The 23726-nt window shown below is 48.4% G+C and overlaps 1 pseudogene; it reads right to left on the bottom strand.

Moving 5' to 3' along the window:
• Positions 1-7885: 7885 nt before the first annotated feature.
• The window catches only part of LOC124973710 (alpha-1,6-mannosylglycoprotein 6-beta-N-acetylglucosaminyltransferase B-like), a 53944-nt pseudogene continuing 38103 nt past the window's right edge, over positions 7886-23726 (bottom strand).

Here is a 23726-nt window from a genome sequence, read left to right as displayed (position 1 = left end):
CCGGCAAACATCTTTCAAAGAGTTATCCCAGCAGGTCTGTGGCTGCAGCCCCTCTGGACTGTGGAATGACCCTGGGCATCCCTGATGGCCTCCTGGTAATGACTTGAACCTGGTGAATCGGGGACTTTCCTTGCCAGTCAATGGCAATGGTGCATCTCATGGAACCTAGAGAGCACCTGACAGGGAGGAGGGAGAGTGTTCCTGGGAAGGCAGTCACAAAAATGGCAGGAAACCATCAACCCATCCATCCGCTCTCCCATCCACACATCCATCCTTCCGTACATCCCTTCTAGAGAGAGGAACAGAACTGAGATCCTGAGATCATCCTGCCCGGGGCCAGCCAAGATTGGCTGACAGCTAGCCGAGTCCTGGATATGCCAGTGATCCCAACCAAGGCTTCTGGCCTCACCTCACCCAGGCTTCCTTTCCCTCTTTCTTCCCATATCACCCCCCCAGACCCCTGCCCTTGCTCCATACCCTGCCTGACTTCTTTCTCTATTGCTCTACCTTCCCATGGATTGTAGGCCCTTTAATTTCCCTTGTGACTCTCTTCAGCCACTGTACAACAGTCCCGTCTCTTACTCTGTAGTCTTTTTCTGAAGGACATCTGGCTGGGAGGAGCATTCTTGTGCACATGTGTTTGTTTCTTAGGACAAAAGATTTTCTGCTGATGGAATTGTTGAAACGAAGACCCAGCCTCCTTCTCCTCTGGTAACTGACCATTCATACTAGGGGAGCCCAGGGGAAGTGGGCTTTTGTGTGGACATGGATGAAGCTTTGACTTGCTCTCTGGGTAGGAAGACGTGTGGATGGAGCCCAGTGGCAGATCATGGTGGCAGATCAGAATGATGATCCCACACCTTCACTTCTCCCTGCAACCCTTTACCGTGCGACCTTGAAGTGCCCTCTCACAGGACAGCATGACTTGCTTTCCTACAAGGGCTTGGGGCGTGCACGTGGAAGCCGGGCACTCTGCTGCCCTCTGCCACCACCTGGAGCAGTGCACACACAGGGTGTCTTCCGGGGTGAGAAGCTGCAGCCAGCCAAGATCAGCCAAGCCCTGGACGTGGCAGTGATCACAACCAGAAGCCATGGAGCCAGCACAGTATGAGCACAGCGTGCTGCTCAGGTGGGTGATCCTTACCTGGCAGGACTCGGTTGATGGATAACTGACAGGTATGCATGGCAGTGAGACCCATTTGTTTAGCGTCTCTGCCCCAGGCAGGGATGGCAGCCACTCAGGGCAGCGCTTGACAGGTTCTAAGAGAACTCAACCAGGGTGGACGTTCATGAACATTTTACCTCTGCTCATCTGTTGGAAGGCTTCCCCTAGTACTAGGAGGAGACACAGCACAGAGGAAGAGTTTGAAGGAGAGAGGGGGTCAGAGGCCCTTGAAGGGACACAAAGTGACAATGACTTCAGGTCTCTGACCACTGGATTGTGTTCTAAACTCCCTGCCATCCAGCTAACCCTGCACAGTGAGGGATTTCTGATCAGAGAGAACAGGGGGCATCAACTACCAAGGCAAGTGTTGACCTCAAAATAAGTCCATGCGAATTTCTCCATGTTGGTGACTGGCATGAAGGACATGGTGGAGAAAGTCACACCAAGGTGAGGCGAAGGGACCAGATTCTGATGCTAGAAACTCTCACTGTGAATCCCAGGTCCACTTCTAAATTTAGTGTGACCTCTGGCTGATGTGATCACTTCCCTGACCCACTGTTTCCTTTTCTGTACAGCTAGGATAAGAGCACCCACCTCAGGGGTATTGCAACCAGACGGGTCTTCCCTCCCTGGGATGTTAGCCTCACTCCTCTTCCCTGGTTGTGCTCCCTGGCTGAGCTCCCTGACTGTGCTCCCTGGCTGTGCTCCCTGGCTGAGGTCCCTGACTGAGCTCACTTGGAAATTTCTCTGCTGGATGTCTGAACACCCCCCCTCGATTGGCCCATGCTGGCCAGATGGTGGGGCTCAGAGGGACCAGCTGGGGTTTCACCTTCTCCACTAATCAGCAACTGTGACCCCTACTCAGCAGTCCCTGGAGGGACAAGCTGATATTGCCACTCTCATGTTAAAGAGAACATGACTTCAGAAGTCCGCAGGGGCACCCAGACTTGGGAACAAGTCCTTCTCCAATGAATCCTGATGGTGGCTCAGGGGAGGTCCTGAGCAGAGCACCCCCAGAGCAGTTTAGGACTCCTAGTCTCTGGACCTTTGGATGTGAGAAGCATCATGGTTTTAAGACTCTCGGTCTGTGGGTGATTTGTTACACAGCAGTAGCTGACCAGTGCAGGAGGGGCCCTGCCTTGTCATGCATGCTGTTCCCGGCAGAGTCCAGTAGCATATTTCTCTTGTATGAGATGCTCAGTGAACATAAGTTGGTGATTTAATGCACCATGTTCAACCAGGCTCTGTAGCTTGTAGTTAGATAGATCTGTAGCGTGTAGGTAGAGAGAAAGATGATAGAGAGATAGGCTGCCTGATGCGGTGTGTCATAGAATGCACACACGTTTGTTTGTCTATCATTATTGATCGATCCATCCATCCATCATCTCTCTCTCTCCATCCATCCATCTGTATTCAGCCTCTCCTCCAGACCCTGGGCTTCTGCATCAGCTGGTTCAATAAAAAATACCCAGGAAAAGAAGGTGAACCTGCACCAAACACGTATCCACCTCTCTTCCTCGTCTCTTTTTCCTAAATGATAGAGTCTAGGAAAGGTTGCCATGGCGCATACCTTGTCTCAGTTTCGGTAGGTCATCTAGTCATGGTTTTCTGCAGCTGGGAGGAGGCCACAGGTCACGTGAAAATGCCCTACCACTTTATGCCCAGGGCCTGCACATCTGCGGATCGGGTATCTGAGGGGCCCCTGGAGCCCAGGCCCCGGGGAGGCCAAGGGACCAGCTTCTAAGGTAGAGGATGAGACTTTCCAAGGTAGACCACAGATGGCCAGAGCCAGCCTGGGCTCCCGGGAATGACGTTTCCTTCCTACTTCCTCCCAGGTCTTCAGCTTTCACTTTGTTCTGAACACTCAGTGGGGTGGGTTGAAGTGTCCTGTCACCAAGGGCTCTTGTGGCTGCAGCCTCCAGCCTTTGAAGGAAGGTTGTTGCCAGGCTTTCCATAGGCTCTCCATTTTTTTTTTTTGTTCTCAACAAATATAAGATTGTTCAACTTAATATAATTAAAAGACAGAGAGAGAGAGAGAGGGAGGGAGGCCAAGCAGGCCTCTCCTGGCCATGTCTGGTGAGTCTTCTTTACTCTTAGGAGAGAGACAAACAATTAATCCACCTCCTCCTGCTGCAGACTCCTCTCGGAGACTAATAGCTATTTACTTAGTCCTGTAGCCGTGCTGTGTTTAATATTTATCCATCACAGGAACTGTGCATGTTAATGTCAGCCTCTCATCTCAACAGCTCGCGGCTCCACCAGCTGGAATCCCACAAACAGCCCCAGCAGCCCAGCCTGGCTCCCTGGCAGAGCCCAGCATGGGCCACTTGGTGGGTCCTGCCACCTCTGAGGGGTCCCACCGCTGTGAACACCACGTGGTCACCAGGGCCAGTGCGGGTGGACAGCAGGCAGGCCTCACCTGGAGGGCCAACTCAGGTACTCACACATTACCGATGTGGCGGGCTTTGACCCCGCGTGTGGTTCCATGCACAGTGGGTCATCTCTCGAGGATGTGACACCAGGCAAACGATGGATTGCTTGCTGTCTCGAGTCGGGAATGGCAAGACTGGGTCGCCCCTGTTCAGCTCAGATGCAGTTGCTGTTGACATGCAGTTGTTTGAATCTGCAGATGTTGAACTAGGGGCTGCAGAGGGCAGATTCGTGTGTGTGTGTGTGTGTGTGTGTGTGTGCGCGCGTGTGTGTGTGTGTGTGTGTGTGAGACACTCATAGTGCAGAGGCCCTACCTGGGTATCAGATGTGCACTTGCACTGGGGACCAGGGACCATGCTGATGGCCTCTGCGTTTTATAGGACATCTTTCCCAGGGTTGAATCCTACATTTACCATGACATCTGGGGTTCCTTCGGCTCAGTTTAGCCCATTCTGAACACACATCTTCACGGTGAAGGTTGGGAAGTTGGTCACTGATTCAATCAACAGACCCCACTAGGCAGCGCAGGGAGACCCTTAGCCTTGCCTCTGGATCCTGGGGAGGAAATGAGCATAAGTGGGCCACAGGGTGACAAGAAGTCTGGAGCTGAACCCCACAGCCCAGGTCCCATGGCTCTGGAGGAGCTATGCAAATGTCCACCTACGACCTCCCCTCCAAACAGGCAGAACAGGAAGGGAGGCCCCACCCCTCCTCCGAATCTCCCAGGGTCAGCTCTCTGTGGGACTTCAGAGAGGTCTTGCCATCAGGGCACTGGGGCAGAGCCCAGGATTGTCCCAGGGCTGTTTCTGCCACATAACTTGCTGGTCCCCTTTCTACAAGATCTGTGAAGTCTCCAAGGGCCTCCCATTGGGGGGTCAGGATCTACCACCAACCACATCATGGAAATACTTGAAGTTTTCATCTCTTTTTGGATGATAGGAATGAGAACAGGGATGGACACCACCTGAAACAATTTCTCTGGGGAATCGAAGCAGATCTGGGGCATTGAGTGCCCGGCGTGAGTGTAGTAAAGACTTAAGGGACATAAGCCTGTTGTTAGCATTGGCAGTAGCTGGTGAAGGAGTGGGACACTCAGCCTCAGAGGTAATCAACGCAAAAGCAAAGCAAAACCAAAACCCCAAAAAGAAACAAACAAACAAAAATAAACCACAGAAAACAAGACACCTTGAGATTTTTGCTAAAGTTACTGGGGGAAGTTTCTTCCAGTGGGGTTTTACTTTTCCTCCCTGGCTTCTGTGCTAACTAACTACCAGGGCCAAGGTCAGGCCAGCCCTAGAGCTTCCTTTCCAGGGAGGGGGCCTCCCTGGGGGACCTGGGGCTTCAGATGCATGCAGAGCCAGCTCACTGAACCCCGGGACCATCGGCAAAGGCCCCTCCCGGTCTCCACTCATTTCGCGGAGATCTCTCTTTTTTGTAAACTGTATATTAAAAACAAATGTACCCCATTAGAAATAAAATGTTTCCAACCAGTTTGAAATAAAATAAAATGTAATTACTAATGACATTTAAATGTTGTAGATAATTTACTTTTTAAAAATGCCCTTAATGTAAAATGAAGTATGACTTTAATTTAGCCAGGGAGGCATTAAGGCCCGCTTCTGGCCTGGGCCTCCTCTGGCCTCAGAAACCAGCCTAGGCTTCTGGAACCATCCCTGGCCGGGGAGACTGGATGAAGTTCTGCTGAGGAAGAAGGGCATGCCTTCCAGGGATCCCTGGATCTCTAGGAATCACAGGCTGTTCTTTGAGACCCTGCCACAGGTGACAGTTTGTGCCCACATCATGTGGACGGGTCCCTGCCCTGCTCTGCACCTTAGACGCAGCGAGGACACTCCCCACCCCCTCCCACTCCCCATGCTGGTTCCTGTCCAACTCGTTTTGGCTTTGTATTATGGTTATAGGATTCAAGTTTATTTGGTGAGTTATAAAGTCATAAAACATGTGAGAGTGTATTTGTGGCTTCCTCTAATATGAAGCTTCTGCAATTAGCTCCTGGGGCCAAACGTGGCCAGACAGGGGCAGCTGGTGGGTGCCTGGTGGCCTTACTGGGGAGGATCGGGTGGGGCCTTAGGCTGCACTTATGCAGCAACGTCTGCGAGAGGGCGATGGTGGCTTTGGGCTTCTGGGCTGGAGGGCTTGAGGGTTCAGCCTCCCAGTGTCCTCTGATGGTCAAGGATTCTGGCCCATGCAGGTGACAGGGGCTGATGTAGGGAGCCCTGCTCGGGTGTCCCCAGATCTTGGGGACCCAACATTCACTGCAGTTGGATAAGTTGGGTGAGTCCCTCAGGTACTTGGTTCCCTTCAAGAGATGGGCAGAGGTGACTTGCAGCATGGGGAGGGGTCCCCAACACTCAGGGGACCCCCAATCCTCTGTGATCAGCACACTGTGTGGCCCAGGGCACATCACACTTAACCTGCTGTGTCTGGGTCCTAGGCTGTGGCCACTGCCACACACTTGGTGACCAAAAACAACAGAGACATTCTGCCTCGGTCCTGGAGGCCTTGGAGGCCCTGGAGTCTGACCTCAGAGTTTGGCTGGCCCACACCACCTGGAGACTCTGAGGAGGACAGTTCTGTGCCCCTTCCAGCTGCTATTGCCCCAAGGTATTCCTTGGCTTGTGGTGACCCCACTGCGGTCGCTGCCCCATCTCCCCCTGCGGTTCTTCCCTCTGTGTGTGCATCTCTGTGTCTGAATCTTCCTGTGCTGGGAGCACCAGGGACACTGCATCGGCCCCGCCCTGTCCTAGGGTGACATGGCCTTAACAGATTCCATCGCAAAGACCCCACTTCCCAATAAGGCCACCCTCCTGGGCTCGGAGCTCAAACTGTCTTTTGGGGGAGGAGGAATTCTACCCTGACAGGTTCCAGTTGAGCACTGGGCACCCGGAGCAGCCCAAGAGGAGGAGTGGGGACTGAGGTCGGCTCTGCCCAGAACCTGGGTCCTTGCTGCCTCCTTCTCTCTCTGATCGGCCTCTAGGCATCAGGGCCAGGGTCAGGGCTCCCAGCTTAAGGGGTCAGGCCCCTGGCAGGTGGCGCCCTCTGGTTCCCACTAGAAGGTGCCTTTTGGCATCTTCCAACGTCAAAGAGACTGTGAATTAATCTTTATTGGGTTTTAGAGTCATTTATTCAACAAATACATACTGAGTGTCTCCCATCACCAACAAACCACAGATGCTTGGCTCAAGGACCTAGACTTCTAGGACAGAGAGAGAGAGGGACAGAGAGAGAGGGAGAGAGAGAGAGAGAGAGAGAGAGAGAGAGAGAGAGAGAGAGAGAGAAAGAGGGAGGGCAGAGGAACCAGGAGCTGTGAAGTGACATAAAAACATAGGGCAGAACTAGGGCCAGGGAGCATTGGGCAGGGAGCATTGGGCTGTTGAGTGGGGTGTCAGGAAAGCCCTCCTTGAGGTGACGGCTGAGGGAGGCCTGGAGGAGGTCATTGGTTGTTTCAAAGGCCCCGAGGCTGCCACACCAGGGAGGCTGCGGGCGGTGGGCTTGGAGGGAGCACAGGAGTGGTGGGATGTCACACACATTTAGCTTTTAGAAAAACCTGGTGAATCACTCAAAAGATCGTGGAGACTGGAGGCTGCTGAAGTCACCCTGGTGACCCAGACGTGTGTGGTATGGTTCAGAAGGCATGTGACCTGGAATCTGATTGGAAGATGGGAGTCCAGGGCAACTGCCAGGTTCTTCCAGAGCCAGGGGGAGGTTGGCACTGTCCATCCTCAGCAAGGGGACAGTGGTGCCAGGGGACAGGTTGGGGAGCAGGCAGGAACCAGGGTTTCCATTTTGATCACATCAGGTTTGGGTGTCATTTAGATGTCAACGTGAAGACCAGGCAGGTGGCAGGAGAGGCAAGAGTTCAAGGGAGTCTGGGGTTGCAGATGGATAGTGGCTGGCAGCAACCATGTGTCCCTGAACATGGTGAGGACTGAGCAGTTGTGAGGAGGGAGCAAGGGGAGAAGGGACAGGCCCATCAGGGTGGGGTTCCTGTGAAGTGGCCCAGGCCTTCTGCACACTAGGGAATCTGTCATGGTTGAGGGAAGGGGCACAGCAGAGGGTGGTCTCACCTTATGTCCATCCTCACAGAATCAGTATCTGTCTCCCCTGAGTGCCCACAGCTTGCCTGTGCTGCCCTCCCCTGGACGGTGCTTAGTGCTCCTCTACCTGCTCCTGGGAGTGGGAAGGAAGCTCCGGCCATGTGTGCATCTCGAGCTGGGGTCTGCTGGTGCTTTCTCCTGCAGGAGGAGGTGTGGGGCAGGGGCCCCCACTGTCTCACAGGCAGCCCTGGCACAGGGCCACCAGGCTCTTGAGGAAGTCATGAAAGGGGCAGAGCCTGGTACTCGGTGTTGGAGCCAGTGCAGCTGCAGAGCAGGGGCTGCTGGCACTCCTGGCCGGGCTGAGCCAGTGCTGGGTACAGGTGGTGCATCTCCCACTTGGTGCTATCACAGGGCACTTACAGCCTGCACGGGTGCCACCAGCATTGGTCACACCCTGGGGTGGGTGGGGTGGGCTGCCCCCAGCTTGGCACTGTGCACCCCTCTCCCCAGAAACCCCTGCCCCAGACTCAGGAAGAGGTGGTTACAGCTCCTTATCTGCCTCTGTCCGGGAGCTTGGAGAAGAGGGGCCGGGGTCCCACCTGGAGGGATGTGCAGCAACTTTATGGAGAAGGTGCCCATCCAGGCTGGGGCAGGGCCCCCGAGGGGCAGAGGCAGCTGGGTGGGATTGAGAGGCAGCGTCCCTTGTAGTGGCTGGGTCCTGCCAAGAGCATAGCCGCATGATGCAGACGCCCACATGGAAGGTCCATTTTGGATGCTTCCTCACCAGTTGGAAACTCTCGGGAGGGAGCGGGGTGCACTCACTGGAGAAAGGCCTCCTGACTCTTGAGGAAGGGGAAGAAGGAGGGCTTGCAGACCAGTCTGGGGTCCAGGCAGGCGTCCATACAGGCCCTCCCAGCGGTGGCCAGCCAGGACCGCAGTGAGTATGGCTGGGGCCATGCCCCAGGGACCGTGCTGGCGTTCTGGGCCCACTCCAGGGGGGTGGCATTGGGCGCCAGGATGAAGGGGCTCTGTGAGGCCCCGGTCCCTGGAGGGGGCTGGACTAGGAGCTGCACAGAAGTCCTGCAGGAGGAGAGGGGCATCAGGAGGTCGGGGGACCTTAGGGGTTCACAGCCAGGGGTTTCTGCTGCCTGCACGGCATGGGCTTTGGCCTGATGGGCTTTGGGGTAGGACTCCAGTTCCAGGGCTGAGGACAGATGGTCGCCTACCTGGTGCTGAATGTAGGCGTTGGTCTGCTCCAGCTGCCCCCACAGGTGTACTCATAGGGCAGGTAGGGCACAGCGGGGAGGCCTGGTTATGGGGCTGCCTGCTGGGCATGGGGTGGGATGTGCCAATGCCACGTCTACCTGGCCCTCTCAGCTGAGGTCCCTACCCTCTCTGGGGTCCCTGGGGACTCAGGTTCAGCCCTGGATCCTCCCTGTGTCCCAGCTCCAATGCCCCTGCTCTGTCCCTCACCCCAGCCACACAAGCTTCCTCCTGCCCAGAGCCCGGTGCTTTACCCCTCTTGGGCTCTGAGGCCCCCTCCTCAATCCCAAGTTCTCTGGAACATCACCCACTCCAGAGCATCCTGTGCCCACAACCCTCCTGGTACAGGACCAGGTTCCTTGGAGTCCTCAGCACCCCAGACTTCTTCCCCCGAGGACAAGCGCCCCTGCCATGTCTTCCTGTCCATGCTCCATCACTCTCAGGAGCCCTTGAGGGCAGGGACTGCAGCTTGTCCCCCAGAGTCTGGTACAGTGCCTGGTACAGTGCCTGGCATGCAGTGGACACTCAGGAAATGGTTGTGGGATGGAAAAGCTCTGCTGTACCCTCCCCAAAATGTCGACCTTCACACAGAGGGATGCAGCATGCTCCCACTGGGATGCGTCTGGGTGGCATCTGGAAAGCACCTGCCCAGGCTGCACACGGGTACAAGCACATTACACAGGAGGCCACATGTGACCTAATGGTCTCAGGGTCACGCAGCAGCCTGCATTGGGGCATGTGGCCGAGTGGCTGGGGTACAAGAGGCGAAGGTAACCAAGGGACAAGATGTCCCCTCTCCAAACCCTCCCTGGGCTTCACCTGCAGGCCCAGCACAAAGCCATCTTTGAGGAGCCCACAGGTTGCAGGCAGCAATGGCCAGAGTTGGGACAAACCTTGACTCAGAGGAGGGTGGCTGTATCCATTGGCCTCCCCAAGCCCCACACAATGTGGGCACCCTGTCTGATCCAGTCCAGCTCAGTCCCCAGTGAAGCCATCTTCCTGTTGGCCGCCCCAAAGATGAGATCCTTAGCCCTGGTGGTGAAACCAGACAGTCCTGCCCAAACCTGCACCCCTTCTTCCTCACAAGTGACCTCAGGATGTCCAGCGGAGCTGTGTGGGGAACCTGCAGAGCCTGCTTCTTAGGGCTGGAGGCCCATCCTGAGCTCCCGGGCCAGGGGATACTCCCAACGCTCAAGGGTCCCAGGGAGACGGCCCCCACTGCTCCCCTTGAAGCTGGTCCCTGCCGCCTCTGGCTCTAGTGACAAACGCCACCAGCCTGGCCTTGTCCCAGACTGGACACCAGGTGCTGTGTGTATTCTCAGTCCCCTGGTTGTTCCAGAGTCCCAGGAAACCCCAGCATCCCTCTGTGCCAGACGCTCTGCAGGCCTGTCCCACCCTGTGCTCCTCCCCCACCCACTACAGGGCCCTGCGGCCAACTGCTGCCCTGACACGCAGGGCAGAGTCCAGACAGCCTCTGAGTACTGCCCAGCAGGCTGCTGTCCCCTTGCAGGGATGAACCCAGGATATAAGGAAAAAGCCCCAGAGAAAAGCCTTTGCCCTCCAAATGTCACTCCCCTATCAGCAGCGACAGCAGTGCCTGAGTTATTCCCCTCTGTGTCTGAAGTGCTCGTCACGGGGTGAGTCACAGGCCCTGCATGCAGGGAGTCCTCCAGCGCCTGCCTGCCAGGAATCTCCCATGGGGCAGCGGCCTGCCTGCAAACACCCCCATTAGGTCTAAATGCAGGTGCATGGCATCAGTCTCTGCAATTGACAGGTGCTGGGCCTGCAGTGCCACATGGAGGGTGACCTCAAGAGGGGTAGAGGGGGCAATGGCAGCACCGCCATCCTCTCACCCCACGGCCTCTATCTGGACTTGATTGAGACGCAGTGCAGGCCCGTCTGCGGCAGCCCAGGGGCACAGAACCTGCACTGCCATAGGTGGGGTGGGGGCTGGCCCCTGGGGCTCTGCGCTTACTGGGACCCTCCGGCCTCCCCTCCCCTCCCCTGGGGGTCACAAGACCTGCAGGAGCCACAGACCACTCCCAGCCAGCTGCTTCGAGATAGATTTTCTAAAGCAGACTCTCAGCATCACCAGGCACTTATTTAAAATGCTGACTCCCAGGCCACACCTGGTCTTGTGAGGCAGGAGCCCCGGGGTGGCTGGGTCTAAACACATGCTCCTCCCTCATGGTCCATGGGCACGGGAGCGTGTGAGCCCCTCAAACAAAATTGATAAACCCTTAGCCACACTAACGAAGAGAAAGAGGGAGAAAACTCAAATTACTAAAATTCGGAATGAACAAGGAAATATCACAACAGACACAACTGAAATACAAAACATAATTAGAAGCTATTTTGATAATCTATACTCCAACAAAATAGAAAATTTCGAAGACATCAACAGGTTTCTACAGACATATGAATTACCTAAACTGAACTAGGAGGACATACACAACTTAAATAAAACAATTTCAAGCAATGAAATAGAAGAGGTCATCAAAAGCCTACCAACAAAGAAAAGTCTGGGACCAGATGGGTTCTCAGCCGAGTTCTACAAAACCTTTAAAGAACAGCTCATTCCAATACTCCTCAAAGTATTCCATGAAATAGAAGAGTAGGGAACCCTCCCAAACTCGTTCTATGAAGCCAATATCACCCTGATACCTAAACCAGACAGAGACACACCGAGGAAAGAAAATTTCAGACCAATATCCTTAATGAACATCAACGCAAAAATTCTCAACAAAATTTTAGCAAATCGCATACAAATATATATTAAAAAGATAGTGCACCACGATCAAGTGGGTTTTATCCCAGGGATGCAAGGTTGGTTCCACATTCGGAAATCAATAAATGTCATTCACCATATCACCAGACTTAAAGTTAAGAATCACATGATCATTTCAATAGATGCAGAAAAAGCATTCGATAAAATACAGCATCCCTTCATGGTCAAAACACTAGAAAAAATTGGGGTAGTGGGAACATTCCTTAACATTATAAAGGCCATCTACGCTAAGCCCATGGCCAATATCATTCTAAATGGTGAAAAACTGAAAGCGTTCCCCCTAAAAACTGGAATAAGGCAGGGATGTCCTCTTTCATCACTTCTATTCAACATCGCCCTTGAGACTCTAGCCAGAGCAATTAGACAAACCAAAGAAATTAAGGGATACGAATTGGAAAAGAAAAACTCAAACTATTCCTGTTCGCTGACGACATGATTATATATTTAGAGGAACCTGGAAATTCCACCAGAAAACTTTTAGAACTCATAAGTGAACTCAGTAAAGTAGCAGGTTACAAGATCAATGCTCATAAATCCAATGCATTTTTATACATAAGTGATGAATCTTCAGAAAGAGAAATTAGGAAAACTACCCCATTCACAATAGCATCAAAAAAAATAAAATACTTGGGAATCAATCTCACAAAAGAGGTGAAAGATCTCTACAATGAGAACTACAGAACACTAAAGAAAGAAATTAAAGAAAACCTTAGAAGATGGAAATATCTCCCATGTTCTTGGATAGGCAGAATTAATATTGTCAAAATGGCCATACTACCTAAAGTGCTATACAGATTCAATGCAATTCCAATTAAAATCCCAATGATGTACCTTGCAGAAATAGAGCAAGCAATTATGAAATTCATCTGGAAGAATAAAAAACCTAGAATAGCTAAAGCAATCCTAAGTAGCAAGAACAAAGCAGGGGATATTGCAATACCAGATCTTCAACTCTACTACAAAGCAATAGTAACAAAAATGGCATTGTATTGGTACCAAAATAGACAGGTAGATCAATGGTACAGAATAGAGGACATGGACACAAACCCAAATAAATACAGTTTTCTCATACTAGACAAAGGTTCGAAAAATATGCAATGGAGAAGAGATAGCCTCTTCAACAAATGATGCTGGGAAAACTGGAAAACCATATGCAACAGAATGAAATTAAACCCCTATCTCTCACCCTACACAAAACTCAACTCTAAATGGATGAAGGACCTCGGAATCAGACTAGAGACCCTGCATCTTATAGAAGAAAAAGTAGGTCCAAATCTTCAACTTGTTGGCTTAGGATCAGACTTCCTTAACAGGACTCCCATAGCACAAGAAATAAAAGCAAGAATCAACAACTGGGATAGATTCAAACTGAAAAGTTTTCTCTCAGCAAAGGAAACTATCAGAAATGTGAAGAGAGAGCCTACACAGTGGGAGAATATCTTTGCCAACCATACTTCAGATAGAGCGCTAATTTCCAGAATCTATAAAGAACTCAAAAAACTCTACACCAAGAATACAAATAATCCAATCGACAAATGGGCTAAGGAAATGAACAGACACTTCACAGAAGAAGATGTACAAGCAATCAACAGATATATGAAAAAATGTTCAACATCCCTAGTAATAAGGGAAATGCAAATCAAAACTACCCTAAGATTTCATCTCACCCCAATTAGAATGGCGATTATCAAGAACACAAGCAACAATAAGTGTTGGGGAGGATGTGGTGAAAAAGGGACACTCATACATTGCTGGTGGGGTTGCAAATTAGTTCAGCCACTCTGGAAAGCAGTATGGAGATTCCTCAGAAAGCTTGGAATGGAAACACCATTTAACCCAGCTATCCCACTCCTTGGCCTATACCCAAAGGACTTAAAATCAGCATACTACAGAGATACAGCCACATCAATGTTCATTGCTGCTCAATTCACCATAGCCAGATTGTGGAACCAACCTAGATGCCCTTCAGTTATCGAATGGATAAAGAACCTGTGGCATATATATATACAATGGAATATAACTCCGCAATGAAGAATGATAAAATTATGGCATTTGCAGGGAAATGGATGAAATTGGAGAATATCATGCTAAGTGAGATAAGCTAATCTCAAAAAACTAAAGGACGAATGATCTCACTGATAAGCGGATGAGGACATATAATGGGGGGTGGGAGGGGTTAGCATTAGGTTTAGGGTTAGGTTTAGGGTTAGGGATAAGGAGTGTGGTAAGAATGAAGGAAAGAAGGACTGTATTGAGGGAAAAGACTCCATGTACAAATAGAGAAACAACATGTATCCCATTTGTATACAATAATAATAAAAAAAAAACTGCAATGTTAAGACTGCTGGTTGGCAGCATGAAATTGAATGCAATGAGCCTGTTTTGGATCACTGCATAGCTGCTAAGGTCAATAAGACCTTGTTTGTGCCATCTACAGTTTATGCATAAATCTAACCACATAAACAGATACTCTAGCCAATTTACATTCTCAACATCAACTCTGCATTTACAAATTGTTTTTGTCCTCTGAAATGGAAAAATAAAAAAAGAACAATCTAAAAAAATAAATAAATAAAGCAGACTCTCAGCATCACCAGGCACTTATTTAAAATGCCGACTCCCAGGCCACACCTGGTCCTGTGAGGGAGGAGCCCCGGGGTGGCTGGGTCTAAACACAAGCTCCTCCCTGGTGGTCCATGGGCACAGGAGCGTGTAAGCCCCTCTGGGCTACCAGGTGGTGAACTGTCAGGAAAGTGGGTGGCAGGGCCTGATGGAGGAGGCTGCTGGCAGACAGGCTGGGCCAGGGTCCCTAGAGGTCTGCAGCAGAGGTGTATGCCTTGTTTCCTGGATCCTTTGTCCTTTGCCACTGCTCACTCTCTCTCTCTCCCTCTCCCTCTCTTTCTTTTTGTGGTGCTGGGGATTGGACCCAGGGCCTCCTGAATGCTAGGCAAGTGCTTTACCACTGAGCTACATCCTCAGCCTGGTTATTGCTGTTTTATAATTAACTCAATAACAAAATTAAACTGATATTCATGTAAAAAAAATCAAAGGAAAGAACAAGGAAAAGGAAGCCCCTCAGCTCTCCCTAGAGCAGGCATCTCCCCAGTTCCCATGTGTCCTGGCAGAAGCACGCAGGACGGTCTGGGCACATTCATTCCCAGGCACAGCCCCTCCCCTGTGTCCAGCCTTCCGTCTGGGGAGGGGACACACCACTCACAGGCTCATTTTGCTTGATGGGCCTTGGAAGTCAGGCCAGATCTCAGGGGGATGGGGAAGAGTCCTCACCCTGCCCCTATCCCTGTGCAAGAGGAGGCCAGCAGGGCACGGGAGAAGGTGCAACGGGGTCGTTTCCAGCATGAAGTGAATCAGAGTAAACCCACACCAAGCCCCACCCAGGCCCTGTCCTTAGCACTGAGTCCCCTTCCAAAGGCCACTGCTCTGGTCTGGTGCTCGGGCTCATTTAAACCCATCAACCTGTAATAATCAGTTGTCCAGCCCTCTACTGGGGCATGGTCCCGAGTCCACGTTCCTGTCCACCATAAACTCCACAAAGGCCATCCTCAAACATGGAGAGTGGCCCCCGAGGAAGATGTGGGCAGTGCCCCTGCGGCCTCTCCACCCTGGATACTCCACCTCAGGGCTGTCTCCAGCCTGCTCAGCCTGTGCAAGGGACAAGCCAGAAGCCATAGGAGTGGGCAGCCTGCAGCCATGGGCAGGTGGGAGCTGGAGGAGAACCACCCCAGGTTCTTGCCTTTCAGGGATGTGACAGAAGCCCCTGCTCAGAGGCCCCCATGGTGATGAGCTCCAAGCACACCTGCCCCCTTCCTGGGACCACCTCCCAGCGGAGACACCTGTGCTGAGACCCCACCTCAGGGTTGCACCAGAGGAGCCCAGACTCAGTCTGTGACTTAAGTTTAAGCCTCAGCTGATTCCCAGGAGGTGAGCAGATCTCCCCACTGGACAGAGTGGCAGAGTGCGCCTCCTTGCCAGACTCCAGCTTCACCTGTTAGAGCTGAAGACAGGTGCACATCAGGACCTGGTGACTTGCTGCTGGGCACTTCCTCTAGAAACATTCATCTCCAGACCAGGAAGGAAGGACCTGGGTGTTTCCATCAGGAACGGAAAGCTGACCTTGTCAGCAAGATCCCCGGAAGTGCTGTATGCACATCATTGCTCAAGACAGGCTGCTCAAAGGTCACAGACCCACACCTAAAGCAGGGTCTGAAGAACCTCCTGCTTTCATCCAGAAGACATTGACTCAGCATCCAATTTGTGTCAGGAGTGCTCACAGGTCAGGGAGGGCTGGGAGCCCCTCAGCTGGGCACGGGTGGGGTGGGGGCGGCCTGCTCGCGTCCCTCAGTGCAGGGCTGGGTGGGGCACCGTGGATGCCTAGTCTTGCTGTCTATGATTCTGGAGAGGTGAGGACAGAGCAAGGATCCCAAGCCCAACAGGCTGCAGACCCGCATCCACAGCCGACCTCAAAGGACCTCCACTCACTCATCCTAAAAACACTAATTCAGTACCTAACCATGCCAGCAGTACACACAGGGCTGGCTCCTGGAAGGTGCTTCATAAATGGTACTGAATCCAGGGCTGCTGAGTGAGGTTGTTCAGGTTGTTCACTGCACAGAGATATCCTTCCTTGTGGGACTTGCAGAAGCAACCATTCAGGATGAATGGCCCCATGGGACAGTAGCCAGGGCGCCTCAGCCAACATACCACCCGCTCAGAGGCTCTGAAAGGTCTGCCTGGCTCCTGTTCCCCTAACCAGGCCCTGGCCCTGCCCAGTCCCCTGACCCTGTAGGCTCTTCCCTGCCTGCTGGACATTTCATGATGTCCAGTCCCCTGGAGGACAGGACACAGGGCTCAGGCAGCAGAGCACGCTGGGTATTGTCCACGTGTGGAAGGGGCCACGCATGGCAGCAGCTGCCCTGGCAGGTGTGTTGGGTGGCCCCCTTGGTGCCTGCGGCCAGGCAGGTGAGGACAGTGTGCTGGGGGACTCACTTTGACCTTGTGCAGCAGCTGCTGGGACTCAGGCAGCAGCAAGAGGCCGTGGTCCTTCAGGAAGGCAGGGACCCCAGGCAGCCTCTGCCTCCATGTGCTTGTTCAGGATGCCCAGGAACTTCTCCTTCCCCTGGAGGAGGAGGGAGAGGAGGCAGAACTTCATCCCAGGTCACCAGCAGTGCCAGCACAGCAGACGCCACACCTTGGGGTGATCTCCAGCCAGCTGTGAAACCCTGGGTAAGGCCCCTCTCCTCTCTGGTCCTCGATTTTTCATCAGTGAGCCGCAGAGCTTGGACTAAACCAGAGGCTTCCGGTTTATTTTTAGCCACGCAATTTTTCTTCCAAAGGAAGCCAATGGGACCGCACATTAAATGAATCCAGGTGGATCTGCTTGGCCTCCTCTAACCCTCAAAGGACTCCAAGTACCTCTGAGGAGCTGCGGAGCTCTCAGGAGTTCAGATTACCCCCCCACACCCATCCCTTCATCCCTCCATCCACCCACCCGTCCCTCCATCCATCCACCCCTCCTCCCCTCAGGAATAATCTGGAAGGAAGGGTGGACTGGAGCTGGAGCTGCCCTGACTGGGCCGACCCAGTTTCAGGTTGTTGCCATCACAGTCACTGATTAAGGTGATCTGGGACCACTAGGGCCAGTAGCCACCAACCAAGAGTGACACCAGATGCTCTGAAAGAGGAAAGGGCGTTATCCCTGACCTCAGATCATCTCCACAATGCTTCATGCTCCTTCTCCAGAACCCAGAGGACAGCAACCAGTGAAATCCTCGCCAGCGATGCAGCAGGGTATTTTTTTTTTTTGGTTGAAATTAACAAGCTGATTCTAAGGCTCATCCTAAAATGCCAAGGACTTCGAATGGACAACGCTATTTTGAAAAAGTAAGCAGCTCTGTCTCCTGATCTGAAGAATGATTATTCTGGGGCTTTTCACCCAACGTCCCTCCAGGGAGCAGCAGACACCCACATGCAGCACTGGGGGAGGCAGGAAGCCCAGGAGAAGCAGGTTTCGTTTCTCTTTTCTGAAGTCATCACCTGGGTTCCCATTCTTGTCTCCCTCTCCTGCATGTTTGAACGTTCTCCAAAGTTTGGGCAGGGGGTGGAGGAAGATCTTTGTAAGGGACCCCTCCACATCCTCAGGGATGGGCTTCCTGTCCTCTGGGTCCAAGTGTTGGCCAGCATCTGCTCCACCTCAGTGCTTCTTGGGAAGCAGGTGCTCCTCCTCTGCCTTGTGAGGCAGGCAGTGTGGGGAATAGCAAGTCTCCTGAACTGTGCATCCAAGTCAACCAACAGGTCCTCCAAGGCCTGCTCCAGTTTCTTGACCTGCTTCAGCACTGACAGGTGATCTTTTTGGAAGCTCGACATACATAGCCTCAGTTTATAGCCTCTACCCCTGATGGGCTCTGGCTTCCATTGGATGGTCAAGATCTGGCCTCCTCTCTACGTCTTGATGCCCATCTTTCACTGTCCTCTGCACCTCTCACTCTCTGGGCTCTCTGCTTAGCACCTTCCATTCTTGGCCTCTGTGACTGGAGGTCTCAGGACCTGACTACTTCTCTCCTCTCCATCATGCATGACTGTAGGCAATCCACCTGCTTGTCCTCTCACCTTCCAGGTGCTGCAGTGGGTAACTCCTTGCCTTCCCACTCAGATATTTTATTGTGTCCTTTATGCTGAGAGTCTTGTGCCAGGCTCCATCTAGGGCACACAGGTAGGGGTTTCAGACACAACCTAGCTGCTGTTCCAGGCCCTGCTGGCTTTGTTGGGGCTGAGGTCTGCAACCAGGTCACCGATGATGATGTTGGAGCTGAACGTGTCTACTCTTGCCTCCAGCATGAGATTAGTCATGCTTTCCAAGGAGCTCCTGCTGAGGGATGACTCCCAGTCATTCTTGGGGGAAGGAAAGTAGTACTGAAAGGGTTGCCTCAGAAGAGCTGTTCCAGCCATTGGACCTTCCACCTTGACCCTCCCCTTGAGTGGCAGCTCCATGGGCTCAGGGGTGCATCTAAGGAACATCAGGGAGAGCCATGGAGACAGGAAGTGAGGTGCCAAACCTGGTGACAGCAGGACCCCAAAATACCATCACCCATAGCAGGATGACAATCTAAGAATTAACTTTTCAATACATCCTTTATATGTATATACATATATATTTCTATTTAATATCCTGTTTTTGTCTCATTGACTCAATCTTAGCTTTTACTTTCCATTTACTATTTTTCATGGATTTTCAACATGCTTTTTTATTTACTTATTTATGATTTTTTTACTTTTTTATTTTTTGCACATGCAGGCAAGCAATCTTCCACTTAGGTACACCCCTAAACTGATAGATTTTGTTGTTAATGCTTTTTACTGCCTTAGTAACATAGCAAACTTAACATTTTTCTCAATAGGTGTTCAATTCTTTCCTGCCTGTTTCATTTCATCTTTCTTCTTTAATAATAAAGACATTGAAAACCACAGATTATCCCCTACTCACAACTTTTTGAATCCTTTCTAGATCACTTATGATTTCTGATTTCATTTCTTTTTTGTCAAAATTCTTTTATAAATTATTATTTGGGTCCGTTTAAAGTTACTCATTACTAACTTCATTACATTTTGATCATAGACTATGCTATTCAGTTTCTTGTTCAAGTTTATAATTCTTATAAATATTCCATTGACATATATATGTAAATATAAATTTGTATGTATATATATATATATGCAATGCATTTTTCTATTTTAAAATTGTAGAATTGTATTACTCAGTTCTTTTATGTATGTCCTCATTTTTTATCCAATTCAACTGTTCATTTCTGAAATAGTCATATTAAAGGAAAAACTATAAGCTAGACTTTAAAAAAATTTTATTTGCAATTCTGTACTTTTTTGGCTTTCTATTCAGTTGCTATTCATTTTGATGCATAGACTTAGAACAATATCTTCTTCTGCCTTAAATTTTTAACCTAAATTTATTATCTGAATTTAATACTGTCACTTTTTTCTCTTTTGCTTTACTGTTATCACTCTGGTCATTTATTTATTCTAAAACTTACTTTTTTGCTTTTTTTTATCATACCCTCTCCAAAATATATTTGTATGTAGACCATTTTCAAAGACATGTATGACACAAGCTTGTTTCAAAATGTATACTATACTTTGCTAAAACTTAAGGCAATTTATGAACTATATAGACTCCCCTACCTGAATAAAACGAGTTAGCTGCGAAATTAGGGCCAAAGTTAAAGAAATCTCAGAGTCAAAAAAATTCATTAAATGCAAACTTTATGGCATACAATTTAATACTAATTACTGATTAATTATATACAAATTGCTAATTTGATTAAGCAAATTATTCCAACCCTTGTATTCCCACCTGCATTCATTAAATTTGAAGGGCAGCTAACTGTATTTTGTATTCTATTAGCAGTTAATTTCTCTTTCCCCAAATTTCTAATCAAATATTTCTATTATATAAATATTTCTATTATATAAAAACCCTCTCCTTCCCCCACCTTCCCTCCTCTCTCAGGAAAATAGATTGTTTGACTGGTTTGTTTGCTATCACTTATTCTTTCCCCATCTGTACCATTTAACAGTTCAGGGGTTGCTAAGATATTTCAGCATTTTTAGTTTCAATTCATCCTTAGATCTCCTGAAGTATGGCTCTATGTTTTAAAACTCCTTATGTAACTCATACACTAACCACTCAGGTGATTTCTCAGCTAATTTTCAAAGTTATTGTTTCTTCTCCTTTTTATCTTGTCCCATCTTAAGGTCTCTGTTCTGATTCATTTAATGTTTTGAGGACTATATTTTTCTCCAAAGGAGCACATGGGCACTAAGTTCCCTGAACTCTTGTGTACACAACCATCTTCTCATCCTCCTGATGGTTGAATGATTGTGAGTCCTGAAAATGAAATGAAAATGTTATTCAATGCCAGAATGATTGTTTTATTTTGCAAAATATGTTGTCTTTTCCTCTCCCATAAACCTTGGAATTCAATGAAGCCTGCTACCTTTCAGACTCAAATTGTCTTTGCCATAAGGAATTTAAATATTGCCTCTCGTCAATCTTATTGTTTTTTCTTTTCTCTAGATCTTCTATTTTTCACGTGTAGCCATATTTTGAGTTTTCTACATTGTGCTCATGATTCCCATCTCTTTGTATTTTTTACCAAGTTTTGAAATACATATTCCACTTGATATTTATAAATTAAAATTTTAATTCCAAATTAGAATTCCTCAGTGCTTTCATTACTTTTGTTTTATTATTTTACCAATTGTTTGATTTAGCAGCTCTTTATAGTTAAGACCCACCTTTTCTGGAAAATTCCTTCTCTTGCTTCTAGGACTCCTTATATGGTTTGTGGTTTTCCTTTAACAACTCAAGGCTCAAGCTGAGTTCCTGGGGTACTCATTCTTTGGGGTCGTGAGAAATAAAATATCTCTATCTATGTGACGAGTTCTGCAGTACCAGCTAGTAGTCAGTGCCCAGTGGATGCTCTCGGGTGAGAACAGGAATTTAACTCTGAAATACTTTTGTGTGTGGATGCCACTCTTCCTCTTGAATTGCCTTAGATTTCCAGCAGCTTTATTTTCTCCAACATCACAACATGATGATATTTGTTCCAAAATTTGACATAATTTTAGGTTCTGTACAAGACCAGAAGAAAAAGTCTGCCACAGATTTTTCTGTCTGGATCTACAGAGCCCAAAGACCTTTACCCTACAGGCCCTGCCTGCCTATCAAATACAGTCAGGGGAGAACATCTGTGGCAAAGTGAGAATTGAGGTTCAAGAACAGCAGGGACACATCCAGGATGCCCTTTTCCTATAATTCTCCTGAGTATATTTTAATTATTTTAAAATGAGAAAACTAACATTCACACAGAAATGTACATAAGTCACAAATGTCAGAATAATAAATGTCCATCAAACCAACCTTTGTGTAACTTCTATCAAAGTCATGAAAGAGAGTATTAGCAGCAATCCAGATGACTCAAGAGTCTTCCTTCTTTAACATAATAACTTTCTGCCCCTTTAGGAGTGTGTTCCTACTCTAAATTTTATACTAATTTGTTTTCTTGTCTTTCTAAAAATAGACTTATGCTTAGGTATTCAACCTCAAAAAAAAAAAAACCAGAATAAGATTAAGTTTGCTTATTCTGAACTTTACATAAATGGAAATGTACTATAGGCATTCTTTTGTGTTATGCTTTTTGGTAGACATAGTTTGTTTGGAACATTTATTCATATACCTGTAGCTCTTTCACTTTTGTTTGCTGTAGAGTAGTCCATTAAATGGACTTGCCACATTTCTTTGTTCTTTCTCCCATCAGTGCACAGTTGGGTTGTTTCTAATTCAATGCTAAATATTGCTGCTATAAACATTATCAATGTATGTTCTGATTTACATGAACATGTTTCTTTTCTTTCATTTTCGTGTGTGTGTGTGTGTGTGTGTGTGTGTGTGTGTGTGGTGCTGGGGATCAATTGTAGGACCTTGCTTATGATAGGCAGGTTATTTTCCCCTAAGATATATACCCAGCCTTGTAAGTTTCTTGAGAACATCAAATTAGAAGTAAAATGGATGTGATGGCTTTTCAGGCTGGCATGTCTTTGACTTTTTTAGATAATGACTTCCAAAGGGGGATTGTATCAATACCAAACCCCCAGAGTTTATTAAAGTTTACTAGCATTTAGAATTTCCATTACTACATGTTTTTTATACAATGCTATCTCATTTTCTTTTTTAACTTGAATTTATCTGATTAGTGGGTAAGCACATTTTTTTTTTCACATAAGAAAAAAATTGACATTAAACTGTCATTTAAAAACTGAGCAAGTGGAAGTAACACAGATGACCAAATATTTCAGCATGGTCATCTTCACTACACCCAGCCATAGGTCCTACTATGTGCCACATTATGGATGGGAAATTGAGGTTTACAGAAAACACACATAGATACTCAGCAGAAAGCTGAGATTTAAACAAGACTCCACCTTCTCAGTACCAAGTCCCTGAATATTCAAGATAATAAATGGACCATCCACATGCATGGCAGTCCAGAAACTGGAGTAATTAATGTGAGGGAGAGAAGACTGAAGGCTCTATCAATTTTCAAAAATAATTTCATGGTGATACACAGGTGTAGCTGAGGCCTTAGGAAGAAAAAGAAATATGTTAGATGAATTTAGATTTAGTGATAAGTCTGCCATGGGAGATTTTTAAATTTTTTTAAATTTGAAGACACTCAAAGATTTTTTTATTCTTAAATTTTTGAATAGCAAAAAGTATACATTTTTACTGTCAGGTATTTGGAAAAGTCAGAAAGATGCAAAGATGACAAAAATATCACTCAATCTCACTACCCAGGGATAACTACTGTTAATATTTTATTTTATACTTCCAGCATTTTTCACCCATATATATGTTATACTTAAAATAGGTGAGATCAGACTACATAAGTTATGTTGTAAACTATTTCCTAAATACTAAGAACAACTTTTCTTTGCATTAAAAAATTATTTGATCATGATTTTGAAAAGTAATCCATGTCAATGCTCTAATCAATTAAAAAAAATATTTCAAATGACTCACTCCATGATGAATGTATGTATAGATAAAGACTGGTCTCATTTATGATTATTATTTCTTTAAGTAATATTTTTAGTCATGAGCATGATTATAGATCATAGTTCACAAACTCAGGTTTGCAAAATATATACAGTTCTGCAGTTTCTTTAAATCACTTCCAATTTGGTCCTGAGTCAATTTATCTATGAATGGTGGTACACCAGTGTTTCTCTTAGGGTTTTAAAAGAATCTGAGAAGCTTATCTGATGCCACTATGGTCAGCATAGACAACAGCATTGGACAAACACCTGCTGTCCCTTAAAGTCAGGTGGTTCTCTGCTTCGACATTACCCTTGGGACAGGAAGGATTCCCAGCTTGGGAAACCCCAGTGCACAGCATCCAGCCTCTCCAGGGACACCAGCCATATGCATCTATCTTAG

This window comes from Sciurus carolinensis, unplaced genomic scaffold (assembly GCF_902686445.1).
Source record: "Sciurus carolinensis unplaced genomic scaffold, mSciCar1.2, whole genome shotgun sequence".
Taxonomy (NCBI): Eukaryota; Metazoa; Chordata; class Mammalia; order Rodentia; family Sciuridae; genus Sciurus; species Sciurus carolinensis.
The sequence above is the reverse complement of the archived record's forward strand: the minus strand, read 5'-3'. Positions and strand labels throughout refer to the sequence as shown.